The sequence below is a fragment of the Akebia trifoliata genome, chromosome 11 (genome assembly GCF_017979445.1).
Source record: "Akebia trifoliata isolate Shusen 1 chromosome 11, ASM1797944v1, whole genome shotgun sequence".
Classification (NCBI taxonomy): domain Eukaryota; kingdom Viridiplantae; phylum Streptophyta; class Magnoliopsida; order Ranunculales; family Lardizabalaceae; genus Akebia; species Akebia trifoliata.
This window is the reverse complement of record NC_141385.1, coordinates 18135583-18151064: the sequence shown is the minus strand read 5'-3', so window position 1 is coordinate 18151064 and position 15482 is coordinate 18135583.

Below are 15482 nucleotides of genomic sequence, written 5' to 3'. Positions count from 1 at the left end.
TTGTGCTGGTTCAGAAGAACTCATGGTAACGGTGGACGATCTGAGAAAATAGGAAGGCACTTCTGACTGCTTGCATTTCTTTCGCTTGGCCACCGGTGTATACAGACGACCGAGTGTTACTATTTTATTTACAAAAAATAAAGATGCGTGATGTTTTATTAAGTCGGGTAAAGTTGTTTATTATGAGTTTTAGCGATAAAGTAAGTTCTCGGCGCGGAGCCGGCATCAACACGGAGTTGGTAAAAAGTTTTACAAAAGAATTACATCAGCACGGAGCTGGCATCGACACGAAGTCGGCATCAACACGGAGTTGGCATTAGCATGGAGCTGGCATCGACATGGAGTTGGTAAAATATTTTAAGAAAGATAATTTCATAAGCACGGAGCTGGCATTGACACGAAGTCGGAGAAATATTTTGACAGTGAAATTATCTCAGCACGGAGCTGGCATCGACACGTAGTCGGCATCAACAAGGAATTGGCATTAACACGGAGCTGGCATCAATACGGAGTCGAGAGAGCATTTTGAAAAAGTAATTTCATCAGCACGGAGCTGACATCGACACGGAGTCAGGAAAATATTTTGAAAAAGTAATTTCATCAGTACGGAGCTGGCATCGACACGGAGTCGGGAAGACATTTTGAAAAAGTAATTTCATCAGCACGGAACTGGCATCGATCCGGAGTCGGAAAATATTTTGAAAAAGTATTTATCTCAGCACGGAGCTGGGAAAATGTTTTGAAAAGATAATTTCTAAGATAAGTCGAGTTGGAATAACCCATGTTCTTGGCAGCTTCCAATTCAGTTCTTTGAAATCATCGCCGACTAGGCAGACTTCCAAGGAAGAGGTGGGCACAATGGCACTCTTAAATCACCTTGTTCCCTGAATAGACGTAGTATATCCCCCTTGTATCAACAGGGTAAGATCTTTCTAGGCACCGACTTTGATCAATAACTACAATTGGTGCTTTTGGAAATCTGATTTTTTTTTTTTAAGATTGAATTCCCTTGAATTGATTGATTGGTTGTTATCTTTGTTAGATCATAGACTTGGTTTGAAATTTGATATGGATCCGGTTTGTAGTAGATCGGGTCTTAGACTTAGTCGAAACGGATATGGGTTGTGGACCCAGTTTAAAATGGATTTGGATTATAAACCTAGTTGAAATGGGTCTGGTTCATGGACCTAGTGGAAACAGATCTGGGTCTTGGACCTAGTTGGATTGGATCTGGGTCGCGGACCTAGTTGAAGTGGGTTTGGGTCGTAATCCAGTTGAAATGGGTTTGGATCTGGGTCGTGGACCCAGTTGGTGCGGATATGGATCCGGGTCGTAGACCCAGCTTGAAAATGGGTCTAGGTTGTAAACCCAGTTGAAATGGGGTTGGATCTGGGTTGTGGACCCAATCGATATGGATATGGATCTGGGTCGTAGACCCAGTTGAAAAGGTACATGGATCTGGGGTCGTGGACCCTATTTGAAAATGAATCTAGGTCGTGGACCCAATTGGATTGGATCCGGGTTACGGACACAGTTGGATTGGATCTGGGTCGTGGACCCAGTTGAAATGGGTCTGGGTTGGCGACCCTGTCGAGGTGGATCTGGGTCGTGGATCCAGTTGGAAATGGATTTGGATCATGGACCCAATTGGATTGGATCTGGGTCATGGACCTAGTTAAAATGGATCTGGGTCGTGGACCCAATTTTGTCGGGTACGGGTCGTGGGCCCGGTTAAAAGGGATACAAGTGGGGACCCGATTCACAAGATTGTTTCGAGTTGGGGAATCCGTAGATTCTTCCCCTATTTTATTTATTTACATTGATTGACAAAGTCCATTTTCTTTAACTCGTTTAAAACTTGGGTTTTTCTAAGGGTACCGTCAATGTTTGATCAATTGTTAGTAGCCCCCTTCAAAAATGGACTGTCGAGTTCACTCTATAGGGTCGAGTTCACTCTGGTCCATGTTAATGGCACGAACGTAACCCTCAACCTGTTATCCGTGTTTTGGGCACGGATGAGACATTCACTGTTTCAACCGTGCTTAAAAGACGGATGAGGTGCTTACTGTTTCAACCGTGTTTCGAACACGGATGATGCATATTCTATTTCAACCGTGTTACTAACACGGATGATGCTCATTTTGTTTCAACCGTGTTCCCAACACGGATGGGATACATTTTCGCCTGTCCATGCCATGGACACAGACCAGAAAGAATTCCAACCTCTGGATTTTCACAGAAATGGCCCTTTGGCCCACTGTTTTGCTTCCTTCCTTCACTGTTTTTTTTTTTTTTGTTTTTTTGTTTGGACATAAATGTGATGCATTCCTCCCCTTTTACCTAAGGGGAGATAAGAAGGAAACAAAGATAAATCCTACGGTCTACGTGTGCCTCTTTGGGCATACAACTTGGGCTTCGAGGTCCGAATACATCAAACACGTACAACTTTGCCTTGGGGTTCGATGTAACATTAAAATTTTGTGTCCTAGCTCATCTAGCCGGGCACATGCATGAGTTTAATAGGTGGCTTCACGGTTACCCGATCTTCAAACCTCGATGCATACCGAAGTACACACGTCGTTGGTTGGTGATCGGGTTTGATGTGTTCATTCCCGACACTTGAAATAATGATCTAAAGCCGTGGAACTACTAAGCATCGGGGCTAAGTATATTGAGGGTGGAGTGGCTCGGAAGTGAGGCTATGCTCGCAAGTGCACACGTGCATTTTCATTCATTATTCTTTATCGACCCCCTTACAAACATCATAATGAAAAAAATGTAAGTAAATATTACATCGAGAACATAATAATGAAAACAAAAGTAAAACAATACACACACAACCAACAACAAACAACATTAGTAAGAGAAAAATCTATTTTTTTTTCAAATGACCGAGTTATCCACGAGGGATAAGCCATTCCTCCCCAGTGGAGTCGTCAGCCGTAGATATGTGGTTTTCGTCATTATGATGGTCACATCTACTATGGTTTGGAGTCGCCACCATTCATGTTATAAGTGGGTGTGAATGGTCACCCGATGGACATTTTCCAAAAAATGACATTTTTGTCATTAATGACTCGCGATGGATAAAAAACTAATCGAACCTAGGGATTCGGGTAAGCGGCTCGGTTGGAGAAAATGGAAGGTGTTAGGCACCCTTTTCTCCCCGTCAAATGGCGGTAACCTCTACGTAACTCGATCATTTTAATTTTTTAAAGAAAGGTGAAAAATAATGCGCCACGTGGGTACATTAGTACCCTAGATAGGGGTTTGTTTTCGACTTAATAATAGGGCCATTTAATCATAGGGTTATTTCATTGATGGAAATGACCCTTATAAACCTTTAGCCTTGGGGTCCATTCATCCTAAACTATTTAAATAAATTGAAGATGAGGGGGTGATAGAAGAGGGAAGAGGAGAAGATTAGAGAGAGAGAGAGGGGGGGTGTACTTCGAACCCACCTTGTACTCTTGATCTTCTTTTCTTCTTCTTCTTCTCTCCTATGTCTTCTTCTATGAGGCTTTTTAGGTCCTTAGTAAAATTTGAGAGAATATATATTTTCTTTGTGAGAGATTAGTGTGGGATTGGAGATGAGGAGAGAAAGTAAATTTTTATTTCTTTTTTGGTGAGACTTGGTAACCAATTTTGGAAGGAGGGGAGGGGTATTTATAAGTGTTGGGAGGATGTTTGGGGGTATAATGGGATTGAAGGTTGGGAGAATGGGTAATGGCATGATTTTTAAAAGATGGGGATATAATATTTGGAGTGAATTTGGGGGTAATTTTGTAAAGAATGAAAATGGGTGAGGTTTTGACCCAAATGGTTTGGATCCTACCCAAATTCATTTGGGTAGAGTGTTTGGTAGGTTGAGATGAGTGATGGTTGATGGGAGAGTGGGGGTGTAAGAGGGTTGTTTAGGAGAAGGAGTGTTAGGTTGGTTGAAGATGTGAGATGTTTAGATTTAGGAGAATGGGTTGTGTAAGAGGTGGATAGATTGGGTTTTGGGAGGAGAAAGAGGATGATGCCATGTGGCATATGTGATGAGAGAGTGAAGTGATGAGATTGGTTGATGGTTGATGGTGGTTGTTTGATTAGAGAGAAGAGTATGGGTTGGTTAGTTGATGATGAGGGGGGTATGGGTTGAGGTGATTTTATTGGAGTGTTTTAAGAAAAATGATGATTGTAGATGTGGGTGTGATGTGGGTGGTTGTTGATGTTAGAGAATGATGATAGATTAGGGTGTGTTGGGTATGGGTTGTGATGTGATTGATTAGAAAATGGGGATAGGTTAGATTAGTGTAGGGTATGGGTTGAGGTGATTTAGGAGAGATGTAAGGTGGGTTAGATGAGTTGTTTGGAGAATGGTGATGGGGATAGGTGATTAGAGGAGGGGGGTGAAGGATGGTGGTGACATGTGTCATTTTTTGAGGTTGGGAAGGTGATTGGTTGATGTGGGTAATGGATAATGGGTTAGGGTGGTAGGTTGGATAATGGATTGGGTATGGATAGTGGTTTGTGGATTTTTGATATATTGGGCTTGGACTTTTTAGAGGGTTATGGGCTATTTTGATTTAGATAAGGTTTGTTTGTGGGTTGGATTTTTTAGGATGGTTTATTTTAGAGTTTAGGTGATTTTAGGTTGGGGGTAAGGTGAGAAATTATTTTAGGAAATAGGTAAAAGTTTGTGGGCCTCGAATGGGCTTGCGGTGTTTGCGGGTTTGGAGGTAAGACGGGGAAGGTAGATGAGGAGTAGGCGTCCCAAGTCTCACATTTTCATTTTTTTATCTTTTTAGGATTTTTAGAAATTATTAAATCGACTAAAATACCACGTGATGGCGAATCAGGCCTTTTAAGCCCGTTGAAGGATTTTATCGATTATTTGGTTATTCTAGGATATAGTGGTGGAGCGATGAGGTTGAACACGTGTAGGATGGGTCACAACCCTTTCTGTAGGTCCCCTAGACCATTGGGAGGTCTTAGGGGCCATCGGTTCAATCGACAAGCCATTTTTCAGCGATTTGGGCTTTTTTGTTGGAAAATTGATATTTTGGAGGAAGCGTGGTAGATGGGTGCATGTTGAATCCTTTTAGTGGACCTACTAACCCATTGAGAGGTGTTGGAGGCTTTGATTTTGGCGAAAATGCCATACTTCGACGATTCGGGCCTTCGAGGCCCGTTGGTCACGTTTATTAAAAATTACTGTTTTTGGGCCCTTTCAAGTGAGGACCCGTTCAAATTGGGGTGTCTACAATGTTTGATGATGTGATAAAGGATTGCGTGTTGATTGGCGATTAGTGGTAGACTTCAGAATTTTTTTTAGATATTGATAGATCGATGATTACTCAGATTTCAAACATTTTTTAGGTAAAGATGATTAGTGGATAAAAAATTTTTCTTTTTCCTTTTTTTTTTTCATTCATGTCCTTGGTGCCAATTAAGATTTTCACTAAGCCCAGCTCCATAATTTTGCACATCAATGCCCTTTCAGGTTTTCATCATGCCTACGGTATTTGATCTTACCATGACTAGATTTTTTTTTTTTTCACAATGCCTTTGGAGGTTTTTACTGTGTCTTTTCAAGTCACGATACACTTCTTGTAAAACTCCTCTTAAATAATTATTTTTTCATCGCCAGCGAACATTCATTGTAGAAGTAATCTTTTCAAACCATTTCTCAATAAAGAGGACTTAATTTTAGGATTGTAACATGGATAGGGTTTAGGTTCGCAAAGAAATGGTATAGGCTCAAATATGAAATTTGATATAATGGATAGGTTGAACTGTAGGTTTGCCTTTTATTCTTTTTTTGTGAGAATAAAACTACATCTCATTTTGCATGAGACAGAAAGAACTCATTTATGCATGTTTGAGAGCATCAAGTGGGATGGTAGATTCAGAAGATGACTGCCCAAGCACGGGATCTGATAGGGTTTAGTCTTTTTGTATTCCTTGATTTCGTGGCACGGGACTCGTTTGAAATCTTGGATTTGATGAAATTGGATGATTAATAGAAAATGACTACCCAAGCATAGGGTCTGATAGGATTTGCCTTATTAATTCTTCGATTTCGTGGCACGTATCTCATTTGAAATCTTATGATTAATGGATTTTGGGATGATTAATGCTTTAAACCATACTTCATTGAGTTTGATCCGAGTCACTTTGAACGAGATCTCTTTTTTTTTTTTAATTTTTTTACAATGATATTATTTTTTTCTTTCAAAATTGCCTTATTGTGGGATGGCATGCCCCAGTTCTAGGTAATTGAAGGATAATGAAGGCTCGACTGGGTTGATTAGCGGTATATATATTAGGTTAGTAGAAGGAAGGTCTCTCATCATTCTGAGATTTGATTTTTCAATAACATACTTGGATGTCACTTAATGCTTATCAACTCAAGAGATAATTTTTACAGATTTGAATCCTTAATAGTGGTTGATCCTTCGTAATTGGATTAGAATCTTCTCCTTTCACAAGGGCTGAACTATTTTGCTAGACTTTCATTGATTCACTATTTTTTTTAGTATTCTTTTGACGTTCTTCTTCATTTGTTGATCATTTTCGATATGCTTCCTAGGGATCTTTAGGATCGTTCGTTTAGGCTTGCCCCTGAATCGATACATACATTCTTCATTTTCTTCTTTGATAAATCTTGCAAGGAAAATCTCTAAAGAAGAATAAATTAGTACATCGTTGACATGGACTTTTTTTCAAGCTGCGAGTTCCATTTGAGAATTGAACATTGAAATAGAAGTGCTTGAATCGGACTTGATACTTTTAAAATGAAGGCTTTTGGTAGATGAATGTGATTTTAATCGCCTTAGGTAAGACTGAAAGCGCCCTCGATCTGCGGGGTGCGCGGATCCGCTTTTGACTCTTGAGGTTTGGGAGTCGCCACCTAGTTATTGTGGTCTAGGAACCAAACTGACTCTAACATGGATAAAAAGAACTAATCTACCACAAAAAATCTGAATTCGGGGATCATGTTACGTGGTTGGAAGGTGTTAGGCACCAACCCCGCCCGGCCAAAGCCGGTCTCTACTAACTTCCCAAATATATCACATTGCTAAAAACCTAGATAAAAATAAAAAAATTACATACCTTTCCGATAGCAAGGATTTTGTTCCCTCAGATCTGACAAAAAGAGCTCCTTGTACTGTACTCCCTTGCTTCGTTCTGTCTCCGAATTTGACTTCAGATCTCCTAGATCAAGGTATCTCCTTGTTTTTGGATCTGAACTCTTCAAGTTTGTTGCGGATTTGGGGGTGTTTTTGGAGGGATTTTAGGTGTTTTCTAGACTAAAATTGAAGGAGGGATGTTAGGTAAGGAGTTGGGGCTCCAAACTAGGGTTTTATGGGGGCTAGGGGAGCTTCTAGACCTACTTCTCTTAGGGTTTATGATTTGATACGAAAATAGGGTGTGGAGGCTCCTATTTATAAGGTTTTTAAGGAGAATTAGGGTTTCATTAGGGTTTCTTTTAGGGTTTCAATTAGGGTTTCAATTAGGGTTTAGACTTTGGTCTCATGAGATGGACTTAGTCTTTAGGGTTTTAATTTAAGGTTTTGACTTTTAGTCTTATGAAATTGACTTGATTAGTTTAGATTAGGGTTTTGATTTAGGGTTTTGACTTTTAGTCTTATGAGATTGACTTGATTAGTGTTTTGATTTAGGGTTTTGACTTTAGTCTTATGATATTGACTTTAATACTTTGACTTTAGTCTTTCTTGGTTGACTTTAATGTTTTGACTTTAGTTTTACTTGACTTTAGTCTTACTTGATTGACCTTAATGTTTATTTTTACATTTTTTTATGATTTATTTATTAATTTCGAAATTTTTAATTATTAAAGTTGTAAAATTACCGTTTTGGCCCTCGGAGAGGATTTTTACGTTTTACGTTTTAAGTCATTTTTCAATGTTTCAGGATGTTTTGGAATCAGTTTTTTCGAAAGGAATTCAATGGGAATGTTGGTTTTTGTCGTTTATGAAATTTTTTTGTGTGACATGATCGTGAATTTTATGAGGGATATTTTCGTAATTTTATCGAATTTTGTTGAAAATTGGTGAAATGATTTATTTAGTTTCGATTGTGTTGTTTTATGTGTTTGAATGGATTTTCCTAAGCGTAATGTAGGCTCTAGGGTTGTTTCGATGTTAGGGGTATTTTGGTAATTTGGTCATTTTTAGTGATTTTTATCGTGAAGCTTCTTTTTGGTCTGCAAGATGATGATTTCTATGTTTCTGGGGTCGTACTTTCCTAGCGTAGCGTGGTTTCTAAGTTTTGTCAGTTCGAGATACCTCATCCGAATTTCTGAAACATATCTGGTAACAAAATAAAGCATTGGAATAGACATCCATCATTGGGAACTTTTGCGATCGGGTTGACGAGTTGATTAATCAGGCGGATGCAAAAATGAGGTGTCTACAAAGACATATAGGAAGTGTCTCAATTTAAATAAAAAGGTTTTATTGTTTTACAGTTCACAGTTTATACTCATGCGGGCCACGAGTAATCAAAATAAGTTGAAAAGAGTATGATGATAATCTTTAGGTTTTTAAGTCATCTTCAGTCCTTTAATCAAATCAAGTCTGACTCTTCAAAAATTGACAGGACACTCATGTCGTTTATTAATTCTAAATTCCTTGTAGTCATGAAGCTCTAAATTGAAAGATGTTTTTGATTTTTTTTAAATGGACCCTCTAAATTAATACTCTTCCTAAGGACGGAAGTTCGATAAATATTCCTAAGACGAATGTCTAATAAATTGATTTTTTTCAATATTTTTTGAAAGACGAACATTCTAAATTTATATATTTCCTGAAGACAAATGTTTGATAAATATTTTCAGGAAGAACATGAATTTTTTTTTTAAATTTTTTAAATTTTTGATTTTTTTTACCTTCTGATTTTGTCTGAGTAGATTAGCATTCTCATGCCTCAAAGTTTGTAAAATCAAAGATCCAGTAAGTTCGAATCCCCATCTTCGACCCGATCTACCATTTGTACTAAGTTTGAGAAAGTGCCCGTAGTGTGTCCCACCAAGTGAGTGTAAAATGCTTGCTCTAATGTCGGGATAAACGTGGTGTTCATCTTTTGTTTAGGCATTACTAGCCTCACTTGTGAAATTGACTCTTGTAATTTTTGAGCATACTCCTTCACTATCTTTCGAGGTTTCCGTACCATTTTTGCCATGTCATTCCGATCCAACCCCACGTCCATATTGAACCTGTAGTTGTACCAGAACATTTTGACCAAGTCTTGCCAACCTTTGATGAGTGTATGGTCCAGTCCAGAGAACCATTTGAGGGTTGGCCCAATTAAGCTTCTTTGAAACAATTGCACCAGTAATCTATCATCTTCCTGTATTGGCACATTGATTCGTAATATAGTTTCAGATGTGATAGAGGACACCCTATCCCGTTGTACTTCTCGAATTTTGGGCATTTAAATTTAGTTAGTAATTGCGCGTTGGGATAAAAATAGAGGTCCTTGAACCTAGTTCCCCCCCCAAGGTGTTGATGCCCTTGATTCTCCTCATCACTTCTTGGAGAGATTCGGTTTATTGGGCCATATTCTAGTCTATTGTGCTCTTGGCTTCTATGGCCCTATAATCACACTCGTCACCATGAATGACCACATGAGGTGGTCGATTCTACGAAACGTACAGCGGAGGCCCTAGATATCTTGAAATTATGGGTGGCAAGGTGGTCTGTTACCCTTGTGGTGGTTGCTCTGGGGGATCATGATTCTGTCTCGATGCTTGGTGTTGTACTGTCTGGGCTTTTATGAAACTGTCGTAAGCTAACACGGCTCTTAGCATCTTCTTTGTCTCTCTGTGGTTTCTAAGAATGCAGTTATTTTTGCGTTGTTGGTTGTAGTGCCTCAAAATTATTCATTGATGATGAAGATCAAAGAAAATACAAAAGCTTCTCGGGATGTTTGTATTTCTTTCACTTGGCCACCTATGAATATAAAGAACTAAGTAGTAGTATATTATTTACAAAAAGGTAAGATGCATGATATTTTATTAAGTCGGGTCAATTTATTTATTATAAAGTAAATGAGTTTTAAATAAAGTTCTTCGGTGCGGAGCCAGCATCAACACGGAGTTGACATCAACACGGAACTGGTATCAACACGGAGTTGAATTGTGCATTTTTTTTCTTTTTTGAGATGATTTCATCAATACGGAGTTAGGTTGGCATTTATTTTATTTTGAAGATGGTTACATCAGCACGGTTCTTGCATAAACACGGAGTTGGCATCAACGTAAAGTTGGGTTGCGTATATTTGAGTGGACGGTTACATTAGCACAGAGTTGACATCAACACGGAGTTGGTATAATTTGAAAATAAGGGATTACATCAACATGTTGTTGGCATCAACACAGAGTTGGAAAACATTTTGTAAAATAGATCATTGTGAACAAATCGAGTTGGATAAACACACACATTATTTTTATTAGTTTCCAATTTAGATCTCTGAAATCAAGATCGACCAGTCAAATCCCCAGGGAAGAGGTGGCACACAATGCTTTCGCAAGGGCACTATTTAATTACCTTATTTCCTTAAATAGACGTAGTCTATTCCCCTCATATCAACAGGGCAAGATCGTTCTTTAGTATTGACTTTGATCAAGAAATGCAATTAGTGCCTTAAAATTTTTTTGTCTTTTAAAAATATATTTTATTGGAAAAAGATTGAATTTGTTTGAAATAGATACGGGTCGTAGACCTAACTTGGATGGGTATGGGTCATGGACCCGATTTGGATAGATACAGGTTGTGGACCCAGTTCAGATGGATACGGGTCATAGACCCGATTCGAGATGGATATGGGTCACTAACCCAGTTTGGGTTGGATATGGGTTATGGACCCGATTTGTGATGGATACGGGTCATTGACCCAAATTAGATTGGATACGGGTCGTGGACCCGATTCGTGAAGGATATGGGTCTTTGACTTGATTTGAATTGGGTACGGATCGTAGATCTGATTAGATATGGATATAGGTCATAGATCCAATTTGTGATGGATACGGGCTGTGGACCTGATTCATGAAGGATACAGGTCATTGACCCGATTTGGATTGGATACATGTGATGGACCTAATTTGTGATGGATACGGGTAGTGGACCCGATTCGTGAAGGATATGGGTTATTGACCCGATTTGGATTAGGTACAGGTTATGGACCCGATTTGTGAAGGATATGGGTCCTTGACTTGGTTTGGATTAAGTACGGGTCATGGACCCTATTTGGATTGGATACGGGTTGTGGACCCGATCCGGGGTTGACATGGGTGGTAGGTCTTACTCAGGTCGGATCACGAGATCGATTCGATTGAATAAAATCCTCCATTTTTTTTTTAAATGGTCGGTGGGAAGCTTGAAGGTATTGGATCCTGTTGGTCCCTAGGTCTCAGGGGTCAATTTAGTTGGTTGAATAACCTATCAAGGTTATATGAAGCGTAATGGGCCCGCTTGAGGCCTAAGGTCTTAAATTATTTCGATTCGGCTCATTGACGAACGATTTTTTTTTTGGTTTTTATTAAATCGTTAGCAAAATACATTTTGTTTAGTTTTCCAAAAATTGGGATCCTTCTAGAAGGTGCCATTAATGTTCAAGCAAGGGTAGGGAGACCCCCCAAAAAAATCTGGCTTATGCTCATTTTATTGTGCCCCATTCGTACTGGTCCTTATTTGGAGCATGGATAGAAGTAACATTACATCATCCGTGCTTTAAGCACGGATAGGGCATATTTTGTTCTATTTGTGTTTCAAACATGGATAAGGTACATATCTGGCTATCCGTGTTATGAGCACGGACTAGAAAGAAATCCAATTTTTTGGAATTTGACAGAAACTGGTTCCTTAGTCTCCCTTTTGAATGTCCACTCACTAGTTACTATTTTCTCTTATAATTCTTTTATTTTTTTAACATGATGCAACACACATTCCTTCATTTTTACCTAGGGGGGAGAAAAAGGAAAACGAAAATAAACAATCTATGTTTCATAAAAGGGTGCCTCCTTGGACTTACAACTTGGACTTCGAGTCCTGATAGCAACTTAAGCTAATACAACTTTGTTTCGGGGTCGATACATTCTTGAGAACTTGTGTCTTAAAGCATCTAATCAGACACATACATGCGACTAATAGGTGGGTATGGTTACCAGATCTTCAAACCTCGATGCATACCAGAGTATACACACCGTTGGTTGGTAATCGGACTTGATGTGTTCATCCTCGACACATGAAATAACGATCTCAAGTTGTAGAACTACTAGGCATCAGGACTAGATATATTGAGGGTAGGGTGGTTTGTGCAATGAGCTATGCTCGCAAGTGCTTGTCCATTCTTTTCCCATTTTTTTCATCGACCCCCTTACAAGTATGTGATGTAAGCAAAAATAAATAAATAAACATTACAATATATTATATGCAAACACAAAAAGGAACACAATCAACAAACAACAAACAATGCTAGCAAACAAATAAAAATATATTTTTTTCCAAAAATGACTGAGTTGACACGATGGTTGAACCTAGTCTCTCAAGTAGAGTTGCCAGCTGTAGATGCTTAATTCTTGGATTTCAAAATATCACTTCTATGAAGGTTTGGAGTCACCACCATTCACATTTGTAAAAAGGCGTGAATGATCACCTGATGTACATTTTCGAAAAAGTGTCATTTTTGACATTTAGTGACTCTCGTTTAAATATAACATTGATCAACCTTAGATCTAGGTAAGTGACTTGATTAGAGAGAAGATAAGGGGATAGGAACCCCTCTCTCTCTAGGAAATGATGGTAACCTCAAAAGTAACTAGGTCATTTTTTATGAAAACGCAAACAAAATAAAAGTACCATGTGTTGAAGACTTATACCCTAAGAAGGGGTTTGTTTTTTGTTCAGATTATAAAAACATCTCATTGAAGGAGATGATCCCTATAAACAATTAGACTTGAAAACTACATGTGATTTTGAAAAGTGTTAGCTATGGTTATGGGTCCATTCTCATGAGTTGAAAAGGACCCAAATACCGATTGCCTCAAAATGATTTGAAGGTTTAAAACCAATTTTATTTTGAAAGTAGTTACACCCCTATATTTCAATTGAAATGAAGTCCGGTTTACCGGAGATAAGGGAGGGGGAAAATTACATCTTAGAAGTTTTCTAAAATAAAATAAAAGAATGAGAGAAGGAATTGAAAAATGGTGATAGAAATGGGAGAGAAGTGGAAATGTGATGCTTATGCTCAAACACACCTTAAGGCTTAAGCCTTTCCTTTTCTTCTTCACTTCTTATTCTTCTTCTTAGGTTATTTGTAGAATTGTGAGAGTAGATTTTTTTTACAGTTGATGTTGCATCCCGCCAAACGCTAACACAAAACCCCATGTTAGATCTTGAGGTACTAGGTGACACCTCGAAATTTCGGCATGGTCTCCTCTATTTATGCTAGCATTCCAAGGCGTTCAACTTGCACCTAATAAACGACATACATTATCCTGCATATATACATGTAAAATATAATACAAACGGAAGTCTATATACATCTAATAACATACGATAGATTAGAGTGTGGAAGGATAAATAAAACACAGGATTATACAAAACTCCTCATTCTAACAAAAGTCCTAACGCTCAGTACAAAATCCATGATACTACCTAAACAAACCAACACCACTATAGGGGTATAGTCCCAATACTCACCAGGTAATGGACTCTGATCGTCTATCTGACCTACCAGATAGTCCTTACTCGTGTTCTACACCTACCTCGCCAAGTTTCAGATCTGAAACTAAAAAAATGGAGAAGAAAATGGTGAGTAGCAATGGTTACCCTGTAGGAAAGCAAACAATTTCTACTAATAACCTCTCTTAACATGAACGAATAAACATACTGAATCATTTTAAAATATGCAAAATTTTACAGAAGAAACTACGATTAATTGGTACATATAGTCAGGGATGAGCAACTAAATATTTTAAAACTCACATTATATCGATCAGCAGTACTTACTATAACATTATCTTTTTATACAAATCTAATTGATCAAATGGAAATATTAAACATGTATTTCATTTTATATATCAAAATAAGACAACAGATACATAATACACAATGGTGGAGTAATGGAATTAGAGAATTGGGATTCAAGACTGAATCGTTTCTAGTCAAGACATGATGTTTCATAATAAAATAGAGTTCCTAATTTTGTGGCTGGTCGCTGTTTACCACACTTGTGGGACCATTTATCCGGCTCAGGTTGGTCGTTTGACATGATCGTAAGAAATGGGTATCTTTTCGATATGTCAGAACGTTCGACTACTATAGATTGTTAGTGATCACTAACTAATCATCTTCGTCTATGCCTATCAGGCGTTCATGTGATTCCCAAATATACAAACCATTCGTATACGACCACCTTTACATTACAAGTTCACTGATAAAAATAGAGAGGAATAAATTCGGATTCCAGTTGTGGTTCCACTCTAATATGCGTCGCATACCACGTATGAGCTTGGTGGTCCTTACCATACATCTTAGGATAATACACCACTCCGGATGATATGACACACTAATCCCTTCAGGCATTCATAGACTCTTTAATAGCTCCAAAAAAATAACTACATATATATATATATATATATATATATATTATATATATATATATATATATCTATATTATTTTCATTTGAAAACAAAAAAAAAATTAACAATACAAGGTTGAGAATAGATATCCAGTTCTACCATGCAACTGTGGCCACTCGACCTAAAATAAATAACAGAACGGAAAAATAAATAGTGCCTTGCGCTAACAGAAAGTAAATAAAATGCAACCAGTAATATTATCCCTAGATATTCTTTTACCAACCTACACACAACACAACAATGTAAAATGCAGACATCACCTCTCGGGTGTGACTGGCATTTTACCGTTTTATACCTTTTTTCATTTTTTTTCGATTTTTACAGTTTTTTAATCTCTCAAACAAAATATCCACTTTCTAATATTCATCAACTCAATATGAGTTCATTGAATATTAAAATATTTTTTTCAAAATGAAATTTTTTTTATCAATAACATTGAAAAAGTACAAAATTTAGATCAAAACGGAGTCCGGACTGTACACAGGACCCAACTAACGGAAATAACCCAGTGAAATATCCTACCCACGTATAATTTGTTATAAAACACAATTAAACATATCTAATATGCAAGTTCTGACGTGAATTTGAAATAACCAATCGAATTCTATATTTTTTGAAACATATCACAAATTTTTAATAAAATCCTAAATGCAATTTTCACAATCTATGATTACTAATAGAAATTAAGAGTTCCTTACAATCTCTAGGCGATGAAATTGAAACACGTTCACGAAAATCGAGAAAATCATCACGGAAATCGAGGTGGTTCAAATTTCAAGATGACTGATTTTTTAATCTAACTCGTAGTTTCGAAGATCTCGACAC